This window comes from Stenella coeruleoalba (assembly GCF_951394435.1).
Source record: "Stenella coeruleoalba genome assembly, chromosome: 11".
Classification (NCBI taxonomy): Eukaryota; Metazoa; Chordata; class Mammalia; order Artiodactyla; family Delphinidae; genus Stenella; species Stenella coeruleoalba.
Genome location: NC_137157.1, coordinates 22,884,232 through 22,911,736, shown reverse-complemented (window position 1 = coordinate 22,911,736; position 27,505 = coordinate 22,884,232). Strand labels below are relative to the sequence as shown.

The 27,505-nt window shown below is 40.6% G+C and overlaps 1 long non-coding RNA gene across 9 annotated transcripts in view; it reads right to left on the bottom strand.

The window, feature by feature from the left end:
* LOC307193759 overlaps nucleotides 1-19,372 on the bottom strand; it is a 681,048-nt gene extending 661,676 nt beyond the window's left edge. For all 9 annotated transcript variants that reach the window (XR_013830398.1, XR_013830399.1, XR_013830400.1 and 6 more), the window contains exons 1-2: nucleotides 19,240-19,372; nucleotides 9,058-9,254 (exon numbers count right to left, since the gene is read on the bottom strand). This is a non-coding gene — a long non-coding RNA (uncharacterized lncRNA). The remainder of the gene's footprint in view (nucleotides 1-9,057; nucleotides 9,255-19,239) is intronic.
* Nucleotides 19,373-27,505: the final 8,133 nt, after the last annotated feature.

Sequence of the window (27,505 nt, the reverse complement as noted above, 5' to 3'; positions counted from 1 at the left end):
AAAGCCCCTAGCGTAAACACTGGGAACCAAACAAACAGAAGGAGAAGGAACTTGAAGGAAACAGAAAGGAGAGGAAAACTTCTGAGACTAACGTTCTCAAAGAGAAAAGAAAATATTTTGCTTTCATAAAACTAGAACTAGAGGGCTTCCCTGGTGGCGCAGTGGTTGAGAGTCCGCCTGCCGATGCAGGGGACACGGGTTCGTGCCCCGGTCTGGGAATATCCCACATGCCGCAGAGCGGCTGTGCCCGTGAGCCATGGCCGCTGAGCCTGCGCGTCCGGAGCCTGTGCTCTGCAACGGGAGAGGCCACAGCAGTGAGAGGCCCGCGTACCGCAAAAAAAAAAAAAAAAAAAAAAAAAACCTAGAACTAAATGCTACTTTAAAAGTATAATCTGAAAAAAAATAAAAGTATAATCTGAGTATAAGAACGAGCACTTGATGAAGTAAGTCAGAAAAAGACAAATACCATATGATATCACTTCTTTGTGGAACCTAAAATATGACACTAATGAACTTATCTACAAAAGAGAAACAGACTCACAGACATAGAGAACAGACTTGTGGTTGCCAAGGCGGGGGGGAAGGGATGGACTGGGAGTTTGGGGTTAGTAGATGCAAACTATTCTATATAGAATGGATAAACAACAAGGTCCTACTGTAGAGCACAGGGAACTATATTCAATATCCTGTGATAAACCATAATGGAAAAGAGTATGAAAAATAATGTATATATATATATAACTAAATCACTTTGTTGCATAGCAGAAATTAACACATTGTAAATCAACTATACTTCAATAAAAGAATGAACACTTGGAAATTTAAAATATGCTAACAGATTTAAAAACCAGAGGATAAATTTGTAGAAATCTCCCCAAAATGGAGCAAAAAGACAATGCTATGAGAAAAATTTTAAATTAAAGAACTAGCCCAAGAAGTCCAACATCCAGATAATAGGAGCTCCAGAAAGATAAAAGACAGAGAAAATAAACAGAAGAAAATAATCAATTCAGAAAAATGTCCTAGAACCACAGGGCATAAATCACCAGATTGAAAGGACGCTCTGGAAGCCATACCCCATGGATTAAAAACAGAACCACCCATGACACACTATTGTGGAATTTCAAAACACTGAGGGTCCAAGAGATGATTCTACCAGCCTCCAGAGAAGAAAAAAGGGTCTCATATATTCCGTATTGGAAACAAAATGGTTTCAAATCCAAACAGCAATGCTGAAAGCAAAACAACTGTATCAGTCAGAGTTTGGCCAAGAAAACAGAAGCCACTCTAGGGACACAAATAGAAGCGTTTTAATAGAGAGAATCAGAAGCTTATACAAACTAAGGGTTGAGGGTGTGAAGGTCAGAGGAGAAGCCAGTGGAAGCAGTGATTTACAGGCCCGGCAAGCCATAGAAAATCTCAGCATCCTAAAATGAGACACTGCCTTTAATCCCAAGTGTTGAAGGACCTGAGGGCCACCTCTAAGAGCTGAGAGCAGTCCTCATTGACAGCCAGCAAGCCAATGGGGATTTCAGTCCTACAGCTGCAAGGAAATGAATTCTGCTAACAACCAGAGGGAGCATGGAAATGGAGCTTTCTCCAACCAAGCCTCCAAGTGAGGATACAGCCAATCGACATCTTGATTTCAGCCTTATGATATTGTAAGCAGAGAAGCCAGCTAAAATGTGCTGAATTCCTGGCCTGTGGAAACTGTGGGATAATAAATGTGTGTATGTGTGTGTGTGTTTAATAGATCTTTATTGGAGTATAATTACTTCACAATACTGTGTTAGTTTCTGTTACACAACAAAGCGAATCAGCCATATGCACACACATGTCCCCATACCCCCTCCCTCTTGAGCCTCCCTCCCATCCTCCCTGTCCCACCCCTCTAGGTCATTGCAAAGCACTGAGCCGATCTCCCTGTGCTATGCTGCTGCTTCCCACCAGCCAACTATTTTACACTCGGTAGTGTATGTATGTCGATGCTACTCTCACTTCTCCCCAGTTTCGTCCCCCACCCCATGTCCTCAAGTCCATTTTCTACATCTATCTCTTTATTCCTGCCCTGCAACTAGGTTCATCAGTACCTTTTTTTTTTTAGATTCCATATATATTTGTTAGCATATAGTATTTGTTTTTCTCTTTCTGACTTACTTCACTCTGTATGACAGACTCTAGGTCCATCCACCTCACTTCAAATAGCTCAATTTTGTTTCTTTTTATGGCTGAGTAATATTCCATTGTATATATGTGCCACATCTTCTTTATCCATTCATCTGTCGATGGACATTTGGGTTGGTCCCATGTCCTGGCTATTCTAAATAGAGCTGCAATGAACATTGTGGTACATGTCTCTTTTTGAATTATGGTTTTCTCAGGGTATATGCCCATTAGTGGGATTGCTGGGTCATATGGTAGGTCTATTTTTAGTTTTTTAAGGAACCTCCATACTGTTTTCCATAGTGGCTGTATCAATTTACATTACCACCAACAGTGCAGGAGGGTCCCTTTTTCACCACACCCTTTCCAGCATTTACTGTTTCTAGATTTTTTGATAATGGCCATTCTGACTGGCATAAGGTGATACCTCATTGTAGTTGTGATTTGCATTTCTCTAATAGTTAGTGATGTTGAGCATCTTTTCATGTGCCTCTTGGCCATCTGTGTGTCTTCTATGGTGAAATGTCTATTTAGGTCTTCTGCCCATTTTTTAATTGGATTGTTTGCTTTTCTGATATTGAGCTCCATAAGCTGTTTGTGTATTTTGGAAATTAATCCTTTGTCCATCGTTTCATTTACAAATATTTTCTCCCATTCTGAGGGTTGTCTTTTTTGTCTTGTTTATGGCTTTCTTTGCTGTGCAAAAGCTTTTAAGTTTAATTAAGTCCCATTTGTTTATTTTTGTTTTTATTTCCATTACTCTAGGATGTGGGTCAAAAAAGATCTTGCTGTGGTTTATGTCAAAGAGTATTTTTCCTATGTTCTCCCCTAAGAGTTTTATAGTGTCTGGTCTTACATTTAAGTCTTTAATCCATTTGGAGTTTATTTTTGTGTATGGTGTTAGGTAGTGTTCTAATTTCATTCTTTTACATGTAGCTGTCCAGTTTTCCCAGCACCACTTATTGAAGAGACTGTCATTTCTCCATTGTATATCCTTACCTCCTTTGTCATAGATTACTTGACCATAGGTGCGTGGGTTTATCTCTGGGCTTTCTATCTTTTTCCATTGATCTATATTTCTGTTTTTGTGCCAGTACCATATTGTCTTGATTACTGTAGCTTTGTAGTATAGTCTGAAGTCAGGAAGTCTGATTCCTCCAGCTCCACTTTTACCCCTCAAGACTGCTTTGGCTATTCGGGGTCTTTTGTCTCTCCATACAAATTTTAAGATTTTTTTGTTCTAGTTCTGTAAAAAATGCCACTGGTAATTTGATAGGGATTGCTTTGAATTTGTAGATTGCTTTGGGCAGTATAGTCATTTTCACAATATTGATTCCTCTAGTCCAAGAATATGGTATATCTCTCCATCTGTTTGTATCACCTTTAATTTCTTTATCAGTGTCTTACAGTTTTCTGCATACAGGTCTTTTTTCTCCCTAGGTAGGTTAGGTTTACTCCTAGGTATTTTATTCTTTTTGTTGCAGTGGTAAATGAGAGTGTTTCCTTAATTTCTCTTTCAGATTTTTCATCATTAGTGTACAGGAATGCCAGAGATTTCTGTGCATTAATTTTGTATCCTGCAACTTTACCAAATTCATTGATTAGCTCTAGTAGTTTTCTGGTGGCATCTTTAGGATTCTCTATGTATAGTGTCATGTCATCTGCAAACAGTGACAGTTTTACTTCTTCTTTTCCAATTTGGATTCCTTTAATTTCTTTTTCTTCTCTGATTGCTGCAGCTAGGCCTTCAAAAACTATGTTGAATAAGAGTGGCAAGAGTGGACATCTTTGTCTTGTTCCTGATCTTAGTGGAAATGCTTTCAGTTTTTCACCATTGAGTATGATGCTTGCTGTGGGTTTGTCACATATGGCCTTTTTTATGTTGAGGTAGGTTTCCTCTATGCCCATTTTCTGGAGAGTTTTTAGCATAAATGGGTGTTGAATTTTGTCAGAAGCTTTTTCTGCACCTATTGAGATAATCATATGGTTTTTATTCCTTAATTTGTTAATGCAGTGTTTCACATTGATTGATTTGTTTATGTTGAAGAATCCTTGCATCCCTGGGATAAACCCCACTTGATCATGGTGTATGATCCTTTTAATGTGCTGTTGGATTCTGTTTGCTAGTATTTTGTTCAGGATTTTTGCATCTATGTTCATCAGTGATATTGGTCTATAATTTTCTTTTTAGGTGTTATGTTTTTCTGGTTTTGGTATCAGGGTGATGGTGGCTTCATAGAACGAATTTGGGAGTGTTTCTCCCCCTGCCATTTTTTGGAAGAGTTTGAGAAGGATTGATGCTGTTACATTTGTGGGAATTTGTTACATGGCAATAGAAAACTAACACACTCACCATGGCCTGCTGTTTGGATGAGCTGAGGAAATTCCCTTCACCCACAGAAGGGGTCAGTTTTGATTTCCTCTAGAGAGTAGAAGAGGGGCCATAGAGGCAGGAAAGCATCAGATAGAGAGCCATCCATCGCCTGACTATATTTCTGCAGATGTCTATCACCTGACCCAAACTACAGCAGATGGTCCAACTGTGGCATATCCTGTGTTTCCCAGAACTCACTCTTGATCTGACCCCTGACTTTCCAGAAGGAGCTCTTGGATTCTCTCAGAAGTGCTAAAGACAAACTTGACTTGGGGAACTGTAGCTTATCTTCTGAGAACCTGCCACAATGGTTGTGCTTGCTACTCAGTTGTCAAAAATATGAGCAATAGGGCTTCCCTGGTGGCGCAGTGGTTGAGAGCTTGCCTGCTAATGCAGGGGACACGGGTTCGAGCCCTGGTCTGGGAGGATCCCACATGCCGCGGAGCAACTAGGCCCGTGAGCCACAACTACTGAGCCTGTGCGTCTGGAGCCTGTGCTCTGCAACAGGAGAGGCAACGATAGTGAGAGGCCCGCGCACCGCGATAAAGAGTGGCCCCCGCTTGCCACAACTAGAGAAAGCCCTCGCACAGAAACGAAGACCCAACACAGCAAAAATAAATTAATTAATTAATAAACTCCTACCCCCAACATCTTCAAAAAAAAAAGAAAACCACAGCTTTAAATATATATATCTATATATCTATCTATCTATCTATATCTATCTATCTATCTATATGAGCAATATATTACCTAAGGTAAAAGTATAAAGCAAAGCAAGGGATAATTACCAAAAAATAATCAGGCTAATGGTTACCTCTTGAGGAGGAGGGTGGAGAATTTGATTAAAGAAGAGCACACAGTGAATTTCAAGTCACTGCAATGTTTCACTTGTTAACCCAGGTAACAGGGACACAAGTGTCATTTTATCAGTATTCTTAAACCCTACATATATATCTTATACTGCCTTCTGTGTGTATTATACTTCACACATAAGTGCTTAGCAAAAGGTAGTGTTATTAGAAAATCAACGGTGTAAAGACATGAAACTAAAGATTAACTTTTCATCCTGACTGCTTTGCCCTTGAATGCCTTTCCCTAGAATTTACTAGAATGTTAAAAGTACTGGTCATAGGAAATGGAGTCCCTAAAATCCAGAAACGCTTTAGAGTCTCCATTATGAGAAAAAGGTGGAATATTCAGTAAACAATATTAGATTGGATTCATACCTGCAATATTATGATTTATACATGTCTCATATATATTTGGTCTCCATCCACACTTACTGGCTCACAGCTCCCAAAACCCTTGGAATTTCCTGAGCAGCAAGAGCAATGGGATATTTGGTCTCTTGTCCTCAGTCCCTGAAAAGGCTTCAGGAAAGGTGACTTCTGGATTCCTCCCAAGGGTGGGGGCTGGTTGTCAAGAGAACCAACCATGTGCTTAGAGGGTTGGAACTTTCAGTCTCACGCCCCTAACCTCCAGGGAAGAGATAGGAGCTGGAGGTTGAATCAATCGTCAGTGGCCAATGATTTAGGCAGTCGTGCCTGTGTAATGAAGCCTCCATAAAAACCCAGAAAGACAGGGTCTAAAGAACTGCAGGGTTGATGAATAGGTGGAGATTGGGGAGAGAGGCCCCCCTGGAGAGGGCATGGAAGCTACACACCCTTTCCCCATACCTCACCCTATGTATCTCTTCATCTGGCTGTTGATTTGTATCCTTTAATATCCTTTTATAATAAATTGGTAATCTAGCGAGTAAATGGGTTTTCCTGAGTTCTGTGAGCCATTCTAACAAATTAAGTAACCCCTAGGAGGGGGCCATTGGAACCTCCAATTTATAACAGGTTGGTCAGAAGCACAGGTAACAACCTGGGCTTGCACCTTGTGGGACTGAGCCCTTTACCTGTGGAATCTGGTTCTGTCTCCAGGTCAACAGTGTCAGAATTGAGTTGAATTCTCAGACACCTGTCAGGCATCCAAGAATTGCTTGTTGGTGTGGGGAAGCCTCCACACATAAATTGGAATTGGATCTGGGAACTCTTTTGGAATACCTCAAATCTTACACCAAAATAAATTACAGGTGGGTCAAGACTGCCATGTAAAACAATGAAAACCTAAAAGTACGAGATGAAAATACAGAAGGATTATTTTCTAATCTAGGAGTAGGAAAAGCCTTGGTGAGCATGATATAAAACATAGGAGCTATAAAAGGAAAGCTATGTCTGAATACATTTTTTTAAATTCTGCTCAGGAAAAAAACAAACAAACAAACAAAAAAACACCAAAAACAAACTCAAAAGACATGAAAAACTGGAAACAACTATTTGCATTCCTACAAATCAATAAGAAAGAGACCAATAACTCAATCGAAAATGGGCAAAGGATACGAACAGACAGTTGCCAGGCAAGGAATTCCAAATGGCTTTTAAACATATGAAAATATGCTCAACCTTCTCCATAATAAGGGAAATGCAAATTAAAACTACCAGATTGGCAGATACAAATTTTGATAACACCATGTGGATGGAGGTTAGAGAAACAGATGCTCTCACATATTGCTGGTAGGAGTGTAAACTGGCTCAATCCCTGTAGAGAACAATTTGACAATATCTATCAAAATCTAAACTGCATGTTTTGGCAGGCACCATTAGTTTACACCCCAAAATCATTCCTCCATGTTCCTTGCTAACTGAGTCCAGGTGCTCAGGCGGCAATGGGCCAAGTTCTAAGCACTAAGTTTATTTATTGACTCATTCTTATTTATTAAGCACTTACTCTCTGCTAGGCACTGTTCTGGGCTCTGGCGATACAACATCGAATGAAGCCACCAAACTCCAGCCTTCATGATAATCTTGCACCTACTGATTGAAATTCCAGAACATAATGGCAACTGTGGCATTCTGATGTATATTTTAAGTAATAGATACCATATAGTTTTTCATCCAAATTGAGACACTTTTGAAAGTGAGTGGACTGCTGTTAATAAAATACAGTGGGACAACAGGCACAAGCTAGGACTGTCCCAAGCAAAGTGGGAAATATGGTCACTCCTAGTAATCCTGAGATCACGATGATGTCACCATCATCTCAGTTGCTGTTCTAAAATGATTTCACCAGGAAACTCTGGAAGAAAAGTCAGACCAAACTAGCTCTGGAGAAAGTACAAATGACAGATACATATGAAAAGACACTCAACCTCTTTAATTATGAGGAAAACTGGAATTAAGTCAGTAGTAAGATGTCTTGAAAGAACTTGAAATAGAGGAAGGATGTAGTCAGAATGCTTTCAAAACATACGCACCTTTGTTTGATTTGAAATTTTAATGCAGTATGTAATTTTCCAGGCATATCTCCAGACATAAAACTGATTAAAACATATTGTTAAACTAAGGAAAAACAGTATTATACTAACAGATTTCAGTTCTTATTAATAGCACAGAACACTAGAATATCAAAACCTATATTGTAATCACTACTCATTTGTACCAGGTAGTCACTTTCCCAGACTGCTGGTGACCCAATAGGGGTTAGAGAAACATAGGGAAACAATGGTCAGAGTACTTCTGGAGAGGCTTTCTTAAGGGACAAATTCAAAAGGAGAGTTTACTGGAGCTGCCTCTCCTCATGCTCCAACGTTGAAAGTGGCCATAATGCCCGGAGCTGCAGCAGCTATCTTGTAACCATGAGGTGACAATCATGAAAAGAAAAATCAATTTGCTATGGGTTGCAGAGAAGAAGACCCAGAGGAATGAGAAGAAAGAACCTAGAGCTCTTGACAACCTTGCTGAGCTGCCAGACCACTCCTAACATCACTTGAGAATTGTAGCTGTGGGTCAAAGATGGGAGAGAGACTTTCCTCTGCATACCCTTCAGAACTTTTTGAATTTCATACTATGTAGTTTCATACTATTTCACCATATGCCACCCCAAATAAGTACTATTTTGAGATTTTTACTTGAAAAACAACAGGAGAAAAAGGAGCTCTGACCTCCCCTTTTTTCTTCTTGAAAGCAAGGGGTAAAACTCCATGTGAAAACATGACCTCCCTATACCAGGAGGAAAGAAACATTCTTATCACCAGAGATGAGGTGTCAAGGCCAAGAGAATTCTGTACAAATAAACCTTGTTAAAATAACTCCCATCTTCCTTTGGCCTCCCCATGTATTTTGATTCCTTGTCCACAGTTGCCTCTCTTTGTTCAACCTAGTATAAAAATATTCAGATTTTGCCACTTCTATGTTCTTCATTTTCCTATGGGGGTTCCCAGATATATGTAAAATCTGTATACTTTTCTCCCCTAAATATGTCTTATGTCAATTTAATTCTCAGGCCCAAAAGAGACCCCAAGAAGGCAGAAGTAAAGTTTTGTCTTCCCAACACCTATTCAAGTAAGACTGTAAAGCCTGGGACCCCATCAATCCTTAAACATTTAAAACAAAAATATTCTTTGTCTACATTGGTTGGTTTGTTTGCTTTTTAGTGGAAATATAATTTTAAAAAACATGTGGTTTGATACTTACAAAGAAGTAAATTATAGGGCTTCCCTGGTGGCGCAGTGGTTGAGAGTCCACCTGCCGATGCAGAGGACAGGGGTTCGTGCCCCGGTCTGGGAGGATCCCACGTGCCGCGGAGCGGCTGGGCCCGTGAGCCATAGCCGCTGGGCCTGCGCGTTCGGAGACTGTGCTCCACAACGGGAGAGGCCGCAGCGGTGAGAGGCCTGCGTACCGGGAAAAAAAAAAAGTAAATTATAGACAAAAAGGTCCTTCAGTATCAACTCTCACGTTATATTGACAAAGCTCAAAGTGGCAGAAATCATTATCACCAGTCAAGCTGAAGCCTAGGTATCCAGACCCCTTTCATCTAATTTATTTGCACTCAATCCGAAGTACTGATTTATATTTTAATTATAGAACAAAATTTGACTTTCCTAGTTTCAGAACCCAGAAACCTGTGCCAAATCCTTTGAGAATTTACTTTATTACAAGATTTTTTTTAAATACCCAGATGCCGACTTTGTCTTTTAAGAATCACTTTCCACACCTATGGCTTCAAAGACTAAACCTGTCAGGCTTGTTGGTGTGTGACTCCTTCCTCTAAGATTCCAGACATTCTCGTCTGGGGCATCACGCTGTGGGGAGACCGCAGTGTGAAATGGCCGTGATCTTTGTGGGTTACTGTCTGGCTATACCTCACTGGGACACCAGAGGGCGCGCGGAGGGCTGGCACTTGTTTTTCTTTAAATCCTGAATCTAAGTCCCCGCGGAGAACAACAAAAGACTGGGAACACAGGGGCCGGGAGACAAAGGGACAAGGGAAAAAGGCTGCACGCCCTGTTTTACTGGCGTTGAAGTTTGCTTACTCATCCACCTACCTCCCCGCCTTAAGGAACTAGATATAAACAACTTATGCTACAAAATAATGAAATCTTGGGCTAACAAGGAAAATCAGAGAATGGATTAGTCACCCTAGTTCTATGAAAGACTATCACAGGTGTGCGTTTGAGCTATTTGCTTTGTTTGATATTAGTAACTTACCCCCCAAAGATTTTTATTTCTTGTTTTTCTGCGTTCATGAATAATACAGGTACATAGCAAAAAATTTAGAAAATACAGAAACAAAAAAAAGAGAGATCATCAACATACTCTAACCTAACATTTTCACATATTTCTTTTCAAACTTTTTTCAGTATATAGAAACGCACAGAAAAACAGTGCACTTCATATTATTTTGTGCTGGCTTCCTTCTCATTTACTATATCATCAACTTCATTTTTATCCATAAATTCTGATAACCTTTCTAGTCACATGAGTGAATCACAGAAGAATAAGAAATGTCAGAAGCTTTTTCCCTAAAATAGCAAATTGAATGCCAAACCCGAGTCGTGCATATGAAGCGGGAATTTTTCTGTTGCTTTGCATTTAGAAAAGGAAACAGGTAAAGATTAAAGAAAAGAAGTAGAAACTATGCCATCCCACCCAAAAAAGGGGGAATGAACTTGTCCTTCCCGGCTGTCTGAGGATGACTTAAGGTCAGACAGATCAATCTACACAGCCACTAACCGGCAGGTCAGCAGGTGGCCAGCAAGACCCCAAAAAAGTTAGAAACAGGAAGGTCAGTGACCTTGAGTCTTGGGGCCAGTGCCAGCAGGTGGCTTCCTCAGAAATCGGAAGGGAAGCTGAGACCAGCCCTGGGGCCGATAACCACAGCCAAGGTGATACCGAGATCTGATGCTCTGGAACACTGCCTGCATCACACACACACACCTAATCACTCAGCTCACAGATTCCCTTGCATTAGTACAGCAACAAAAAAAGAAAAGAGTGGTGTTCTCAGCCCTGGGAATTTAGGAAAATCACTGGAGCTCTCTGGGTCTCAGTCTCCTTACCCAGATAACTGAAACGGCGGAAAAGATCCAAGGCTCCTGCCAGCCCCTCAAAGTCTGTGATCCTTTATGATCCCCGACTGTGCATAACAATGAAAAATGGAGACATTCTCTGCCTTCTGCAGCCCAGGAGCAGCAGACCCTCTACTTGCTGTTTCCCAGATCCCCACATTCTCCTTCACAAGCTCTGTGCCTTAACCATTAGTGCTTTCCCCTTGCAGAAGTGCTGGAAAACTTTTCCCCTTCTCTTTCAAAGTTCATCATCCTTTGAAGGCCCAGCTAGGTTTTCCTCAAGCACCTCAGGCAGAGGTAGTCCTCCCTTCTCTGTAATTCCATACTATTTTGGACATACTTCCATCACTTTCTACCTGTGACCGTAACCTTCCTGTGCCTCAGCTTCCTCATCTGTAAAAGGGGGAGAATTATTGTACCAAACTCAAAGGATTGTAAGAGGATTAAACGGTTAACAGGTGTAAAGCATTTAAAGCAGAGCCAACATTTATCAGGTTCTCAATAGGCCTGGATTATGCCTCCACCATAACACTTAACAAAGTGTTGAATAATGATCAGTTAAAGGGTCTACCTCCCCCATGATCTGAGTCCTCAAGGCAGGAAGTGAGTCTTATCCATATCTTTGTCCCCACTGCCTAGCTCCATGCCTGGCACAAAGAATAAATCAATAAAGGTTTTTGTTTGTTTGTTTTCTTAATGAGAAGGAAAAAAAAGACTGAAGGGTTGATTGAACTAGAGGGGGACACACTTTTGCCTCTCAGTTTTAACTTTGGATTATTGTTGAAATAAATTAGGCTGGGAAACAGTGAAGTATGACTTTTTTCCCCTTCATAATCTAAACATCTACCCATCCAGGCCCAAATCATAAACATTTATCTTTGAATTTTAATGTTTATGAAGGGTTAATTCCCATATTTGCAGGGGAAGTTCGGTGTTTTAATAGATATAATGTTTCAGTGAATGAAAAATTACAGAATCCAAAAACTACTCAGGAGCAATTTAGGCTCTTTAATTATGGGGAGAAGGGAAGAAGAAGGTTGGGTAGTGAGCTAGCCCAAGTTCTTGTTTATATTATGTTCAAAGGCTGGGTTGAGGAAGTGAGCATAACAGAAAAAAGGGAAGAGACACAAGAAACTAGGTCATGCATCCTCTGATAAAAACAAAAAGTTATTTAAGAGAATGAAAAGACAAGGCACAGCTTGGGAGAAAATACATCTCCCAAGATATATATGTGTTTATATATATATGTATATGTGTATGTATATATATATGTGTGGGGGTGTGTGTGTTGATATATCCCAAGATATATATCATATATGATATATCTGACAAAGACTAGTAATCAAAATGTACAAAGAACTTTCAAAATTCAATAATAAGAAAACATCCCAATTTTTAAAAGGGCAAAAGATTTGGATACTTAAATAAATCCATAGAAAAATGCTCAGCACCATTAATTATTAGGGAAAGGCACATTAAAACTACAGTGAGGGCTTCCCTGGTGGCGCAGGGAAAAGAGTCCACCTGCCGATGCAGGGGACACGGGCTTGTGCCCCGGTCCGGGAAGATCCCACATGCCGCGGAGCGGCTGGGCCCATGAGCCATGGCCGCTGAGCCTGTGCGTCTGGAGCCTGTGCTCCGCAATGGGAGAGGCCACAACAGTAAGAGGCCCGTGTACCACAAAAAAATAAATAAATAAAAACTACAGTGAAGAGGAAGGGGGAGGGGAAGGGGGAGGGGGAGGGGAGGGAAGGGGAGGGGAGGGAAGGGGGAGGGGAGGGAAGGGGGAGGGGAGGGGAGGGAAGGGGGAGGGGAGGGGAGGGAAGGGGGAGGGGAGGGGAGGGAAGGGGGAGGGGAGGGGAGGGTTAATTTGGGAACGTGGGTCTAGCAGATGCAAACCATTATATATAGAATGGATAAACAACCTCCTACTGTATAGTGCAGGGAACCACATTCAATAACCTATAATAAACCATAATGGGAAAGAATATGAAAAAAGAATATGTATAACTGAATTACTTTGCTGTACACCAGAAACTAACACAACATTGTAAATCAACTATACTTCAACTAAACAAAAAAATTAACACCGACATCACCAAAAAAACAAACTACAGTGAGATCCCGCTACACGCCTATTAGAAAGGCTTAAATAAAAAATACAATACCGTGCTAGCAAAGATATGGGACAACAAGAACTCTCATACATTGTTGGTAGAAATGCAAAATGTTACAGCCACTTAGGAAAACAGTTTGGCAGTTTCTCATGAAGGTAGACATACACTTACCCTAAGACTCAGCAGTCCCCCTTCTAGGTATTGACCCAAGAGAACTGAAGATCTATGTCCACACAAAAACCTGTACACTAATGTTTGTAATAGCTATTTTTATAACAGTCAAAAACTGGAAAAAATACAAATGCCCATTAACTAGAGAGTGGATAAACAAACATCCATACAATAGAACACTAATCAGCAATTTAAAAAAAACGACTGCTACATACAACAACTTGGACGACTCTCAAAAGCATTATGCTAAGTGAAAGAAGCCATATTCAAAAGGCTACAAACTGGGTTTCCCTGGTGGCGCACTGGTTAAGAATCTGCCTGTTAATGTAGGGGACATGGGTTTGAGCCCTGGTCCGGGAAGATCCCACATGTTGCAGAGCAACTAAGCCCATGTGCCACAACTACTGAGCCTGCGCTCTAGAGCCCGTGAGCCACAACTACTGAGCCTGTGCTCTAGAGCCCATGAGCCACAACTACTGAGCCTGTGCTCTAGAGCCCGTGAGACACAACTACTGAAGCCCGCGCGCCTAGAGCCCGAGCTCCGCAACAAGAGCAGCCACCACAATGAGACGCCTGCGCACTGCAACGAAGAGTAGCCCGGCTCACTGCAACTAGAGAAAGCCCGCGTGCAGCAATTAAGACCCAACGCAGCCAAAAATAAAATAAATAAAATAAAATAAAAGGCTACAAACTGCACAGTCCCATTAGTACGACATTCTGGAAATTGAAATCTCATCAGTGGTGCCTGGGACTGGAGACAGAGGACTCACTGCAAAGAGGCATAAAGGGACTTTGTGATTAAAGTGGTGGAAAGATTTTGATTATGGTCAAAATTCATAGAATGCTATGCCTAAAAAAGAATGAATTGTACTGCTTGTAAATTATATCTCAATAAACCCTAAAAATAATAAATAAATAAATAGAAATGAATAAGAGGCCGAAGTTCTTAACACAGCCTGCGAGACTTTGTCCCACTCCGGGTTGGCCTTTCAGCCTCGTCTCTTCCCTGACCTTCCTCTTGCTTCCTGATCACATCAGCCTTCTTTCAGCCCCTCTGCTCACCACTTTTCCTCATTTCCTATAATCTTTGCACATCCAGTTCCATCTACCAAGAAAGCTCTTCCCTCTGCATCTTCTTCTTAGTAATTGTCACAGTGGTGATTTTACATTGTTGTTGTTGTTGTTACTATTCTGTGTCTCCTCCACTAAAATGGAAGCTCCTTGAGGTCAGGGTCTGTCTTTGTTCATCACTGTATCTCCAGCCCCCCCGCACTGTGCTGGTACAACGACCTGTACAATGAATACTCAACTACTACATTCAACTGCCTTCTCTATGTCTCAGTCTTAACACATCCCAAACTGAAATGCTTCTTATCTCCCAAAAGACTGCTCCGCAGGCAGAGCTGCTTCGTTGCACAGTTCAAGGAGTGCCAGCCACAGAGCGTCCATGGGAATGGCGCCGTGCTTCTCCCAAGCTGTGCCCTTCACGTGGACTCTCCACATGGATGCAGTGCTCCGAGCATTATTCTTCTCCACTGCAGTTGATGGCAACTCTATCCTCCCAGTTGCTCAGGCCAAACATTTTGGAAGCATCTTTGATTCCTCTTTCGCTCTCACACCTCACAGTCACTCTATCAGGAAATTTTACTGGCTCTACCTTTGAAATATATCAGCTCCTCTCACATTCCCAACCACGTCCACTCCAGCCTGAACCACTATCACTACCGCAGTAGACCTCTTTGGTCTCCCTGCTGCTGCTCTTGTCCACTACAGTCTATTCTCAACCCAGGAGCCAAGAGTCCTTTAAAACATAAACCAGACCATGTCATTTCTCTTTTCAAAGCCCTATAGTAACTCTCTATTTCCCCTCAGAATAAAAGCCAAAGTCTACAATGAACTTTAAGGCCCCACAGGCCTCCCAAATAGTTATACGACTACACCTCTTACCTCCCTCAAGTCTGTTCAAACGTTACCTTCTTAAAATAAAGCCTAGGGCTTCCCTAGAGCTTCCCTAGGGCTTCCCTGGTGCTGCAGTGGTTAAGAATCTGCCTGCTAATGCAGGGGACACAGTTTCGAGCCCTAGTCCGGGAAGATCCCACATGCTGCAGAGCAACTAAGCCCGTGCGCCACAACTACTGAAGCAGGCGCACCACAACGAAGAGTAGCCCCTGCTCTCTGCAACTAGAGAAAGACTGCGTGCAGCAACGAAGGCCCAACACAGCCACAAATAAATAAGTTAAAAAAATAAATTTAAAAAAAAATGAAGCCTACTTTGACCACATTCTGTTTACTTAACTTGCCACTCTCCAAACCCACTTACCGTGCTATTTTCTTCTATTTCCACTCTTGTCACCATCTAACTTATTTATCTATGATCATCATTATTTATGGTCTGTCCTCCTTCTGTTAGGAAATAAGCTCCACAAGAACAGAATTTATTAACTGAAACCTCCTCATGCATCTAAAGCAATGTTTGGCATATTGTAGGTTCAACAGTGAATAAATAACTACAGTGTCTGCTAAGTAATTAGAGGTTAATAAATATTAGTACAGGAACAAGTGTGACACATACAAAGTGATAAAACTTTTTCTCTCCATAACTCATATTTCTTTGTTAATATACATGTATGTGGAACTGTGCATTAGGGTGAAAACTGCACAAGATTTGCAGTCAAGGCTTGGGTGATTCCTGGCCTCTCACCACTTCCTACCTGTATAACTACACAAGATTCCCGTACAGGGATAAAACACGTGCCCTGTTAACCTCCCAGGGCTGTTGGGAAGAGAAAATGAATGTGAATGCTTTTGCAAGCTGTGATAAGCTCTACAGTTACTTAGGTAAAGCAAGATTTGAAACTTTCAATCACATCAATTGCCATCGTGCTGTTTACCTCCAAGGAGAGTTCTATGCCCTCTGTACTGCCAGTCCGATTGTAACCTTTACTTTCTCCCAGTGCTGACAGTGAGGAATCTCTGAGCTGCCTTATCCTGTTCAGGTTAGTTACCCTCTCCTTTCCTTCCATTTTAGGAAGATGGACAGCAGGTGTTGTGTTCCCTGCTCCATAATCTCTGCTGACTCAGGCTGCTTCTTCCCATCCCTAGGGGGGATAAAAGAGGAGCAGTAACAACACATGTAGAGCCACTGGCATAGCTTTACAGAGCTTAGGTGGAGAGGATGGTGTCTCTTCTGAAGAGACAAAGATTAAGCCTGTTCTCCCACAGTGTGGAACCTTGTGCAAACAGTTCAGAAGACCTGGCTTCCCACTGCCCTGAAGCCTCTCCAACTGAGAGACCAGAGGGAAGTCTCTTCAATCCTACCCAGAAAAGGACATCAGCATAGTTATCGCAGGGCCCTTTGGACTTTACGAGAGTTAATGGAGGGTCAGAAGTAGAAGGAGGCCCAGGGACAGAGTTTTATTGAGGCTTTGGGTGTATTTAAGAGTGAAAAAAATAAATGTGCCAAAACAGGCCTCAGAAATCGCCATTTTTTTAAACTCAAGATGGATTAAAGACCTAAATGTAAGGCCAGACACTATAGAACTCTTAGAGGAAAACACAGGCAGAACACTCTATGACATAAATCACAACAAGATCCTTTTTGACCCACCTCCTAGAGAAATGGAAATAAAAACAAAAATAAACAAATGGGACCTAATGAAACTTAAAAGCTTTTGCACAGCAAAGGAAACCATAAACAAGATGAAAAGACAACCCTCAGGATAGGAGAAAATATTTGCAAACAAAGCAACTGACAAAGGATTAATCTCCAAAATATACAAGCAGCTTATGCAGCTCAATATCAAAAAAACAACCCAATCCAAAAGTGGGCAGAAGACCTAAATAGACATTTCTCCAAAGAAGATATACAGATTGCCAACAAACACATGAAAGGATGCTCAACATCACTAATCATTAGAGAAATGCAAATCAGAACTACAATGAGGTATCACCTCACACCAGTCAGAATGACCATCATCAAAACATCTAGAAACTATAAATGCTGGAGGGGGTGTGGAGAAAAGAGAACACTCTTGCACTGTTGATGGGAATGTAAGCTGATACAGCCACTATGGAGAACAGTATGGAGGTTCCTTAAAAAACTACAAATAGAACTACCATATGACCCAGCAATTCCACTACTGGGCATATACCCTGAGAAAACCATAATTCAAAAAGAGTCATAAAAAAAAAAAAAGAGTCATGTACCACAATGTTCATCGCAGCTCTATTTACAACAGCCAGGACATGGAAGCAACCTAAGTGTCCATCGACAGATGAATGGATAAAGAAGATGTGGCACATATATACAATGGAATATTACTCAGCCATAAAAAAATTGAAACTGAGTTATTTGTAGTGAGGTGGATGGACCTGGAGACTGTCATACAGAGTGAAGTAAGTCAGAAAGAGAAAAACAAATACCGTATGCTAACACATATATATGGAATCTAAAAAAAAAAAAAAATGAAGAACCTAGGGGCAGGGTGGGAATAAAGACACAGACATAGAGAATAGACTTGAGGACATGGGGAGGGGGAAGGGCAAGCTGGGATGAAGTGAGAGGGTGGCATGGACATATATACACTACCAAATGTAAAATAGATAGCTAGTGGGAAACAGCCACATAGCACAGGGAGATCAGCTCAGTGCTTTGTGACCACCTAGAGGGGTGGGATAGGGAGGGTGGGAGGGAGACGCAAGAGGGAGGGGATATGGGGATATATGTATATGTATAGCTGATTCACTTTGTTATACAGCAGAAACTAACACACAGTTGTAAAGCAATTATACTCCAATAAAGATGTTATAAAAAAAAGAAATTGCCATTTTTTAATGTCTGCATTTAAATCCAAAATCACTTTCATCAGATGGAAAACACCATGTAACCTATGATCTATAAAAATACTAATTCCTAGTACAAGGAATGGATTTCTTAAGACACGTAAGTTTAAGTTCTATAATAAAGACATTTAATCATGTCAGTTTGTGACTCTATAAATTCACTTATTTAGAGTTAACCTTAGAATTTTGTAAGTGAGGCCCTCTTGGTCCCCCTGGGAACAGGCTTGATCCTGTTTATGAAAAGGCTCAGGATAATATAAATTATTATATTAATGTACTTTCCTAACCCTATGTTTAATCAATGGCACATCCTTGTTTTGAATTATTTAAATGTATTATTATTTAACCATTTAAGTGTTTGTCATTTCCGAGTAAACTGTAGACGCCTCAGGAAAAAGACCTAAATACAGGAAATATCAGCTAATAAAATTTCATTTGGCCTGCGTGAGCCCTTTTGTGTCTGAAAAGCTTACAAATAGTTTGAAGACGCACTAGACTGTGGGGCAACTCCGACTGCCCCTGACATCTGGCAACCATATGATACCCTTGAACTTTGACTAAAGAAAAAATATATAAATTTGTGAAGGTAAAACTCTGCTTCCTAACACAACATTCTAAATCAACCATACTCTAATAAAATTAAAATTAAAAAAAAAAAAAACCCTGTGTCAACTCGGTATTCTTGGTCACTTAAAACAAAAATCTCCCGCCAGAAACCTAAATCATCTGGAAAGCATGAAAAGTCCTGGCAAACTATGTTCAACAGTTCACCATCACTAAAACTGGAAGCGCATTTTGTTTCATTTATTCTAAACCATTTACTATTTTCAGGGACGAAAAGAGTCCAAGGCGCCCAGAATGTATAATGTGAGGAGCAACAGGCTATTTTCACACTCGCAGGTGAGTGGTAGGAGGGAAAAAAATCTCTCCTTACCTTGAAGTAGTACTTGAGAGAAAGGGAACGAACAGCTCCTCGTTAGTATAGTGGTTAGTATCCCCGCCTGTCACGCGGGAGACCGGGGTTCAATTCCCCGACGGGGAGAAGAGATTACTTTTACTAACCACTACTACTATTTTCTGCGTAATTCAACTGCCCAGCATGGCTGACAAACACAACATGCGGATATTTTTTATAAGTGCGTCTTTTCAAAGTGGTAACTTTTAAGCTTAATGCTCACCGTGAGATAAAAGCCAACTCCGAGAGTAAACGCTTTACACTGTTGTCAGAAGGGTTAAGAAAGACGAAAACGTTCTTTAAAAACCCACTGCGCGCTCCCAGCCGGTAGCTGACGCTAGCTGGCGAAGGCCTACGCATGCGCAGTAGCGCCCCCGCCAAATTCCAAACGGAGGTCACGAACTCAGCCCACTGAACGGGGAGGGGGTGGGGAAGATGAGGGCCGAGTCTCCGCCCCTAGCCGGGCAGGTTAGAACGGAAATCGCTTGCAGAAGAAGGGGAAGGACCGGTGTCCTTTGACCCTGGAGACTCGACTAAAAGGGAAACTCCATTCTCCCGCCTCTGCTAGTTCCATCCTTGCCTAGGTAGAGGGATAGCTGTGAGGAAAATCTTGGCACTAAAAGAATCAGTCTCCAGTCCGACCTAAACTGGATGGAGGGGCAGGGAGAGAATGGAAGACAAGGCGAGGCGTGCCCGGAAGAGACGCCATGTTACCGGAGTTCTAAGAAATTGCGTGAGCCACAGCCCAGCAGGACCTCGTGGCGCAACGGTAGCGCGTCTGACTCCAGATCAGAAGGCTGCGTGTTCGAATCACGTCGGGGTCATGGTTTTTATTTTTAGGCCCACTGGTTTCTATAAAGCTAGATGTGTTCCCGCCATTTTTTGAAAATGCCTTTGATTTTAGGATTAAATCTTCCTCATTCAAATGTTATCCCAGTAATCTTTAGTCTACAAAAAGACAAGAATCACTATATATCGTGAAACGTTAAGGCTGGTTTTTTTTTGTTTTTTTTTTTTTTTACTGTTTGGCCTTGTGAGTTCTCTGTCATTCAAAGTGCATAATGCATAGAGATGTGGGCTATTACTGTCGTGCATTCGTGGGCATATCAGCCCATGGTGGTCCTTAACAGGAAACATACGATACATATACCGTACAAGCTGTTTTTCCAAAAACAATTTTAGACCCGTTTGCCTTCGGAAAGCAAGTCCAACAGGGTACAGTTTCTAACTTTGTGTAATAGTTTACATGCTTCAGCCCATGTGCCAGGCACTGTAGACAACCCTGCAATGTGTGCACATTGTACACGCTTACGGATGAAACTGTGGCACACAGAAGAATAGCTACCCACCCGAGACTCTGAACTTGTGACTGACCCCAGATCCCACTCTTTACTAAATGTTTTATAATAAAGGTGGAAACTGTTGAAAAAACTTGCTAGAATCCATTGGACCTAAGTGATACCAATGCATCTTTTATATTTTCACCAATTAATGCGAGTGGTGACAAATCAGGTACCACTTTCAACTATTAATCTCTCATAGCAGGGAGCAAAGTTTACTCATTCACCTTTGTAAGCTCCAGTACTCTTAGTAGTGAATAGTGCCGTAACAGGCATGTGTCAAATGTCTGTTGTACAAAAAATGAATAGCAAGACTAGGAGAAATTAATTTTTTTTATTATTGGATATGTTCTGTGGAAGTCACCAAGTTTTCCTGCTCAGTATTTTGAAAATAGCAAATATTAATTTCTTATGTTTCAACCTAATATAGCATTGGAAATAGTGTTTTTATTCTGTGTAGTTTGTTCTTCCCTTTCTTTTTTGGTGGTCACTCATTTCAAAAGATATTTATGGACCACTGATACTGTGATAAACACTGAGGAAAAGGATACAGAGTGAAAGTGGGGGTTTTTTTGAGCAGCAGGAAAAAGATACATTAAGTAACCAAACACCGTAATATGTTGGGGTGAGTGCCATGAGAGTAGCATGAACAGAGTGGTGTGAGGGTGCTTAAAATAGGGACATTAACTCCGCTTTGGGTAGTTCAAAAAGTCCTCATAAAGGAAGATCTTGAAAAATAATGAAAAAAAAAAAAAAAAGAAAAATAATGAAAGTTTCTTTGTGACTTTAAGGCATTTATTCATCCAATGGACATACATAAATGCCTTCTATGAGTCAAGGTCACCCTGTGATCTGACTTCTTCAACTATAAAAGTAGAGGTTTATATGTATTACCTTGCTAGGGCCGCCATAGCAAAATACCACAGACTGGGTAGCTTAAACAACAGAAATTTTCTGACCGTTCTGAAGGCTAGAAGTCCAAGATCAAGGTGACAGCATGGTTGGTTTCTTCTAAGGCCTGTCCTTGCCTCATAGATGGCCACCTTGTTGTGTTCTCACATGGTCTTTCCAATGTACGCACACTTCCCTAGTGTCTCTCTGTGTGTCCAAGTTTCCTCTTACAAGGACACCAGTCAGATCGTATTAGGACCCATTCTAATGGCTTCATTTTAGCTTAATCACCTCTTAAAAGGCCTCATCTCCAAATACAGCCACATTTTGAGGTAGCAGGGGAGTAAAGCAATATATATATGTCATTATTAATAGTGCTATAGCTCTAAAATTGTCACTTCACAGGTTCCAGCTTCTTTCCCAAGGCTGGACATTTGTAGTTTCTCAGAATGACCCATTTGCTAACTTGCTGTAACTTTGAAATGACCCAAAATCCAACACTTCATTTTAACTCAAACCTCTATAATCATTGTATAGTAATGATATAAGGAAAGAGGCTCTGGAATACACAAATTCATATTTGAATTCCCAAATCCTGACACTTAATAGCTCTGTGATTTTGTTCTATTTCACTAAAAAGTTTCCATGTATCTTTTATTCATACAAGTGGATTTATCCACTAGTACAGAAGCACTGAGCATTTATCTCACCTATTTAATAAGCTTTCTCTTTTGAATTATTTTTAATCATTTACCTAAGACTGATGTACTCTGGATAAACTGATAAAATGGAGACTTTGGAAATGAAAACTGAAAAACAGATTCTGAATTCTGATAAGCCAAGTGATTCCTCAGTTTCTCACACTAATTCAAAGTAGTTATGATTATAAAATTGTATGTGTTCATTGTAGAAATCTTGGGAAATACAGAAAAACATAGGGAAGAAAGGAAAAAACACCTGTCCCCATCACCTAGAGGAAACTACTACAAACATTCTGGTCTATATTCATGTAGTCCATTTAAATATACACATATCCATACACATTTCAGTTCTTTATAGAACTGAGATCTTACTCTAACATGGGTCTCTTTTTCTATTTGTATTTTACTTACTGCTGTGTTGTAAACATTCTCTCATATTCTTAAATAAATGTCAAGAACATGATTTTCATGACCATGTAGTATTTCATCAACTGCTGTTTGAGGTGACATCCTTAAATCCACAACCAAGTCCTATACAAAACAGGATATGAAAAATAAAAAAGTCACCTGCATGTTAATAACATTAAGAACTCCAAAAAGGGAAATGAAGGCAGTTATCAAGTGTTTTAGGAAAAAAAAAAAAAGTTTTGGAAGAGTTTTCTGACAAAGTAATAGCATCATTAAAAAAAAAAAATCTGTGGTTTCACATAGAAATATCCTTCCACTGTTTCCCAAAGTTTTGGGTACCAGAGCTGTAACATATTTTTTTTTTTTTTTTTTTTTTTTGCGATACGCGGGCCTCTTACTGTTGTGGCCTCTCCCGTTGCAGAGCACGGGCTCCAGACGCGCAGGCTCAGCGGCCACGGCTCACGGGCCCAGCCGCTTCGCAGCATGCGGGATCTTCCCGGACCGGGGCACGAACCTGTGTTCCCTGCATTGGCAGGCGGACTCTCAACCACTGTGCCACCAGGGAAGCCCCCGAGCTGTAACATTTTAAAGATTTTTTAAAAAAAATCTCTAATACCTGTTTCAACATAAAAGATAATTAAAATATTTGTTATATTGGATGACTGTAACACAAAATAAAACGTCATCTTTTTTTTTTTAATTCAGAAATTTCACAGGAGATGACTGAAAGAATCAAGTCCTTGAGGACAGAAGGGTGAGATCCAGAGTACAACTGGTGGAATTCACTCTGATAGAAGGACACCACTTCAATTTAAGCAAGAAAGATGCAAGAGAAAATGAGTGCAGATTTGACCGTCTGAAGTTGAGGTATTCCTACAGATGGTTTCTATTTTCTCAAGTATGAAGCAAGGTTACCAGCTGAAAATGGGGAGAGGTACGGGGAAGGGATGTGAGCAATTTGAGAAGTGAAGATATGAATGGTTAATCCAGAGAATGAAGAGCTTTGTCAGCCAGTGTCGAGTGCTCCTGTGAGGTCTGAGGTCATGAATTAAAACCAGTTGTTGTATGATTTTTCTCCAGCAATCTTTGCTACTTGGGCGCAAGCAGTGAGAAAGTTTGTTCCAGCAAGGTTCAGTCCCAGCAAGGTTGAGGCTCTTCCAAGCAAGAAAGATAGAGACATTGGAGTAAGAGAGTTGAAAATGTTTGCAAAAGAGTGATTATATGGATTGATCAGGGAATCTACTTCAGTTGAGTTGGAATGATTATATGATGGCAGGAGCAGGATAATAGGTTTTTCTTTAAAGTGTTGGGGTTAATGAATTGCTGGTCAGTGAGAATACGATAAATGAGCTGAGGAAAAGAGGCTAGTGATTGACAATTGGGATGCTTGAATTTGAGATTTAGAAGGTAAAACAGCTATTGATGACAGGGTTCAGAGTCTTACCACTGGAGTGGATGGATGAGATGGAATAGAGGAACAGGTTATTGGAGATGAAGAGGTCAAAGACCTAAGAGGCCCAATGTCAGTGTTACATGGGCCGTCTGTTAGAATGTTGAATTCACAAAGAACGTAGACAAAAGGGATGGTGAGGAAAACTTAGAGCATGGAGCAATGGTCTAATTTCTGAGGGAGATTGGCCAAGGGTTGAGAAATGATAGCAGTTAAGAGGATGAGGTGTGATTTATGATGATATGAACTTCAAATATTTTTGAAGGAGGAAAGAGGAGAAATCGTTTGGAAGTGGTAACCAGGAACAAAGAGGCCACCCAAACTCTGTAGCCCAACCTCTCGGCCTTAAGGTACATAAGAGTATGGAAAAAAAAAAAAAAACCCTCTACTTCGGAGCTCTACAGCAGAGTTAAAATCAAAATTACCTTCATCACTAAAAATAGTGGTGCTGGGGATATACCCGGATGCATCTAGGATAATTCCAAGTCTGAATTTGGTAACTCATGGCTTTGTGGATGATGTAGAAAGTCAATCTCACTGTCTGATAGCTATGACATCAACCATGTCTCCTGAGAAATGTAGAATCTGCAAGTAACCTCCTTTTGATAGTGTCCAGGGATAAGAAAAGGAGAGAGAATTAATGAGAGGGAATGAGAATGTTTTTACTCAGGGAACATTGATTTCAGGCATCTAGAATGCAGTTGTGAATTATGTTATCTTTAATGTTGGCCTGTAGCGTACAGTACTATGTATATTTAAAAGAACTTTCAGAAGACATACAGATGGCCACCACACACTGAAAAGGTGCTCAACATCACTAATCATTAGGGAAATGCAAATCGAAACCACAGCAAGATACCATCTCACACCTGTCAAAAGGGCTATTATCAAAAAGACAAGTATTGGCAAGGATGTGGAGAAAAGGGAATTCTGGTACACTATTTATGAGAATGTAAATTGGTACAGCCACTATGGAAAACAGTATGAAGTTTCCTCAAAAAATTAAAAATAGGAGTACCATATGATCTAGCAATTCCACTTCTAGGTATTTATACGAAGAAAACAAAAATACTAATTCAAAAAGATATATGTACCCCTACGTTTATTGCAGCATCGTTTACAACATCGAAGATATGGAAGCAAACTAAGTGTCCCTCCATAGGTGAATGGATAAAGAAAATGTGATATACATTGATAGACATAGACACACACACACACACACACACACACACACACACAGGAATATTACTCAGCCATAAAAAAAATGAAATCTTGCCATTTGCAGCAACATGGATGTACCTGGGGGGTATTAGGCTAAGTGAAATAAGTCAGACAGAGAAAAATACTGTATGATTTCACTCATACGTGGAATCTGAAAAACAAAACAGATGGACAAACAAAACAGAAACAGACTCTCAGATACAGTGAACAAACTGGTGGTTGCCATAGGGGAAGGGGATTATGAGGTACAAACTTCCAATTATAAGATAAATAAGTCATGGGAGGGCTTCCCTGGTAGCGCAGTGGTTGAAAGTCTGCCTGCCAATGCAGGGGACACGGGTTCGTGGCCCGGTCCGGGAAAATCCCACATGCCGCGGAGCGGCTGGGCCCGTGAGCCATGGCCGCCGAGCCTGCGCGTCCGCAGCCTGCGCGTCTGGAGCCTGTGCTCCGCAACGGGAGAAGCCACAATAGTGAGGCCCGCGTACCGCAAAAAAAAAACAAAAAACAAAAAACGATAAATAAATCATGGGAATGTAATGTACACATAAGGGAATGGTCAAAAATATTTTAACAACTTTGTATGGTGATCATTTCATAAAGCATAAAAATATAGAATCACTGTTGTACACTTGAAACTAATATTGTATTGATGTGTTTATTATAACTCAATCAGAAATAAAAATAAAATATAACAACTTTCAGACTCAACAGGTGATTTTTTTTTTTTTTTTTTCTTGTGGTAAAAGGTAGGATTAAATTGCCTGGAAAATTTCTGGTACAATGGCCCTATGAAAAAAGCAGAGTTCCAGTGCAGCACCCTCAGATGTCCCTCCAGGTGGCTCTGTGATTCCAGCATTGTACTCTACTGGCATCAAATTTACGTAGATTATTATTTTCAAAGTGTCAGCGATGCCTCCTCCTCCTCTGAAGATCCACTTCAGGAACCTAGCTGCCCAGGTATCCTCAGACCATAGGGCAGCTATCAGAGGCTGGAGATCCTTATGTACTCCACCCTCGTCAGATCAAATACTAAGCCCTGGTAACTCTGACCCTTTTCAGTTAGAGCGGCAAAACCTACCTCTTAAAAACTGTTAGTACAGTCAAGTCAACCCCTTCAACTAGCAAGGTAACGATTTAACAGGATACCTTGCTAATTCAAATAGGATAGAATAAATCCGTTAACTGTGGCCTTGCAGATATTCTGCTCAGGACGTTTGCCTTGCGCGTAATTTGAGACTATACTGGAAGAAATAACTGAACTGTGCCAGGCACACTGCCTGGGACCATCCCACACTCACTGACTACATTTATGGGGTTACCAGTCACTGTGAAATTATGGTCGTTCGCCGGTCAGCTCAGTTCACCGTCTGAAGATGAAACCGTTGCCTCTGTACCTAGTGAAGCTGGGGGTGGATAGGTAATGGTTAAGGTAACTCTTACACAGCAACCTAAAGACCTACGAAACAACTGGCTAATTTGAGACTATACTGGAAGAAATAACTGAACTGTGCCAGGCACACTGCCTGGGACCATCCCACACTCACTGACTACATTTATGGGGTTACCAGTCACTGCGAAATTATGGTCGTTCGCCTGTCAGCTCAGTTCACCGTCTGAAGATGAAACCGTTGCCTCTGTACCTAGTGAAGCTGGGGGTGGATAGGTAATGGTTAAGGTAACTCTTACACAGCAACCTAAAGACCTACGAAACAACTGGCTAATTAAAATACAATTTTTATTTTGCATTTCTGGTCTGAATACTATTGCTCAAATATATGTAAATACTGATATTTTTAGAAAATAATTAGTAAAATTGCCTCTAGGAAAATAGACTATCGTAAAAAGAAATGTCTCCTCAATTTCTAAAAATAAAATGGCTTAATTCATAGGAAACATTTTTAGTATTTCCAGTAAATTTACTGGAACTTAAACAACCATGCAGAAATCAGATAAACTTTTTTTTTAAAGTAGCTTATAAAACATAGTTTGGAGGTCAGAATCTGGGGAAATGATTAAGACACCCTAAATCCAAGGTCAGGTTCTTTCTTTTCTTGGAAGAAAATATCTTGAAACATATAAATTCGAAAGGTATTTAAACGTTTGTCGTTAATGGTATTTGTTTTCAGAAAGACATTTTTATTGTAAAATTTCTGAGACTCCACCAAGTTTTAACTCGGATCCGTAATAGGGGTTTGATTAGGGTTTCCGGCCTAATTATTAGTCACTAGGCTTCCCCTAAGAGTAAAATCTACAATGCACCTGTCTCAGTTGTAAGTTATCCATTAAGGAATTCCTAAATCATTTCATTTCGTTGTATTATGAAGCATTAGGTTTAAGTTACGGGTAAGATACTTACGGGTGGAGGGATCCAACCCAGAGACGGCTCTGAACAAAATGCAATTGAGCCCCAAATAACTAAATTAAATAATTTAGAAAGGCCCCAACCTTCTTTAGGGTAAGAGGCAAGTGCAATATTTG